Source organism: Pongo abelii, chromosome 9, assembly GCF_028885655.2.
Source record: "Pongo abelii isolate AG06213 chromosome 9, NHGRI_mPonAbe1-v2.0_pri, whole genome shotgun sequence".
Taxonomy (NCBI): domain Eukaryota; kingdom Metazoa; phylum Chordata; class Mammalia; order Primates; family Hominidae; genus Pongo; species Pongo abelii.
This window is the reverse complement of record NC_071994.2, coordinates 105,935,909-105,938,218: the sequence shown is the minus strand read 5'-3', so window position 1 is coordinate 105,938,218 and position 2,310 is coordinate 105,935,909. Positions and strand designations below refer to the sequence as shown.

Below are 2,310 nucleotides of genomic sequence, written 5' to 3'. Positions count from 1 at the left end.
AATCCCGCTCAAAGCAGCCCTGAGAAACATCGCCCATTATCTCTCCATACTACCTCCAAAAATTTTCGCCGCCCCAACACTTTACCACTATTTCGTTTTATTTTTCTTATTAATATAAGAAGACAGGAATGTCAGGCCTCTGAGCCCAAGCTAAGCCATCATATCCCCTGTGACTTGCAGGTACACGTCCAGATGGCCAGTTCCTGCCTTAACTGATGACATTCCACCACAAAAGAAGTGAAAATGGCCTGTTCCTGCCTTAACTGATGACATTATCTTGTGAAATTCCTTCTCCTGGCTCATTCTGGCTCAAAAGCTCCTAAAACAGCCCCACCCCTATCTCCCTTCGCTGACTCTCTTTAGGACTCAGCCCGCCTGCAACCAGGTGATTAAAAGCTTTATTGCTCACACAAAGCCTGTTTGGTGGTCTCTTCACACGGACACACATGAAACAAAACTCTTGGCATCCAAATTAAGCCATCAAAGCCTCAGCTTCCACAGTCAAGGCTCTTTTAGAATTTGTCTAGTGGGTTTTCTGGTGAAAACTAGACTGCCCCCAAAAAGTGTGGACTCCCTTTTATCACTGACCTTTGCTTGAGTCCCTTTCTAGACACTATTAGATGGCAACAAAGAATGGAAAAGCACAAATTAAACTGATATCCCATGTGCTGACTGATCCAGATTCAAGTGGTAACTGAGACAACTGAAGACTGAAAATAAAATGGCTTCTTGTTGATAGCACCCTGGTCTTGCTGCATACTTGCTCTTTTGTGTTCTCGTTATTAATACAGAATTTCGGCCTTTTAAAAAAAGCATTGCGTGTGAGTATGGATCAATTGCTATAAAGTTGAATTTGTATAAGGAGCATGCTGTGTAACCCAGGAAGCACATTCTTCTTCACTGTAGTAATAATGCCTTTCCTATGTGCCAGTTGCCATATGTTTTACAGGTGTTAATTCGTGTACTCCTCAGAACAACCCTGTGAAGGGCGTACTATATTTATAAAGGAGGAAACAGGCACAGAGAGGTTGAGGTATATACTGAAGGTCACACAGTAAGTGGCACAGCCAGGATGTTACCTCAAGTAGTCTGCATCCTGTCTGAGCTCTTAACCACTAAGATATATGAGCCCTCATGGTCCCATAGACTCAGCTACTTTATCTCTGGCTTCATGCCTTCAATTTCCCTTTTTTAAATTTTATTTTATTTTATTTTTGATACAGAGTCTTGCTCTGTCACCCTGGCTGGAATGCAGTGGTGCAGTCATGGCTTACTACAGCCTCAACCTCCTAGGCTCAAACCATCTTCCCACTTCAGCTTTCTGAGTAGCTGGGACTACAGGCATGCCACCACGCAGGGCTTTTTTTTTTTTTTAGAGACATGGTCTCACCATATTGCCCAGGCTAGTCTCTAATTCCTGGGCTCAAGTGATCCTCCTGTCTCTGCCTCACCTCCTAAAGTACAGGTGAGAGCCACCACTCCTGACCCCAGCAGTCTTGCTCTGTCACCCAGGCTGGAGTGGCAGTGGCGTGATCTTGGCTCACTGCAACCTCTGCCTGCTGGGTTCAAGTGATTCCCCTGCCTCAGCCTCCTGAGTAGTTGGGATTACAGGTGCCTACCACCACATCCAGCTACTTTTTGTATTTTTAGTAGAAACAGGGTTAACCATGTTGCCTAGGCCGGTTTCGAACCTGTGACCTCAACTGATCTGCCTGACTCGGCCTCCCAAAGTGCTGGGATTTCAGGTGTGAGCCACTGAGCCTGGCCCCAATTTCCCTTCTTGAAGCTCTGCGGTCTTCCTATCTTCCTCATGTGCTCCACTGCTCAGTTTCAGAGTTGAGATGGACTGACCCAGTCATAATTTTCCAGTCCTTCCTAGTGTCTTCTCATAGCATACACCTAGTAGAGACAAGAGCACTCATCTTATGATACCACAATTAGTTGGTTACATGCCCATCTTTTTGGGGGGACTCTTTCAGGGGAGACATCTTATCTTATTCCTCTTTTATATCCTCCACTACTTATACTAAAGCTGGCAAGTAGCAAATGCCAATTAACTGAAGATATATCACCACCCTTTCTCCACACTCTTTATTTTCCTTCTTTCCTTTATTTTTCACAGTACTTAGACCTCTAATATACTATTTGTTTTTTAATTTAAAAATTTTGTTCACTACGTGGCTGTAAGACATGCTTATTTTGGCTTTAATAGATAGGACAATTTTCCAAAATGGTTGTGCCAATTTACAATCCTACCAGCAATGTATGAAATTCCAAACTGCTCCAAATCATTGCCAACCCTTGAAATTG

At 43.7% G+C, this 2,310-nt stretch overlaps 1 non-coding gene across 1 annotated transcript; it reads left to right on the top strand.

The window, feature by feature from the left end:
* The first annotated feature begins 496 nt into the window (after positions 1-496).
* Positions 497-558, top strand: LOC112135605 (U7 small nuclear RNA). The gene has a single exon (XR_002916865.1). It is a non-coding gene; the product is annotated as a U7 small nuclear RNA (small nuclear RNA).
* The last annotated feature ends 1,752 nt before the right edge of the window (positions 559-2,310 follow it).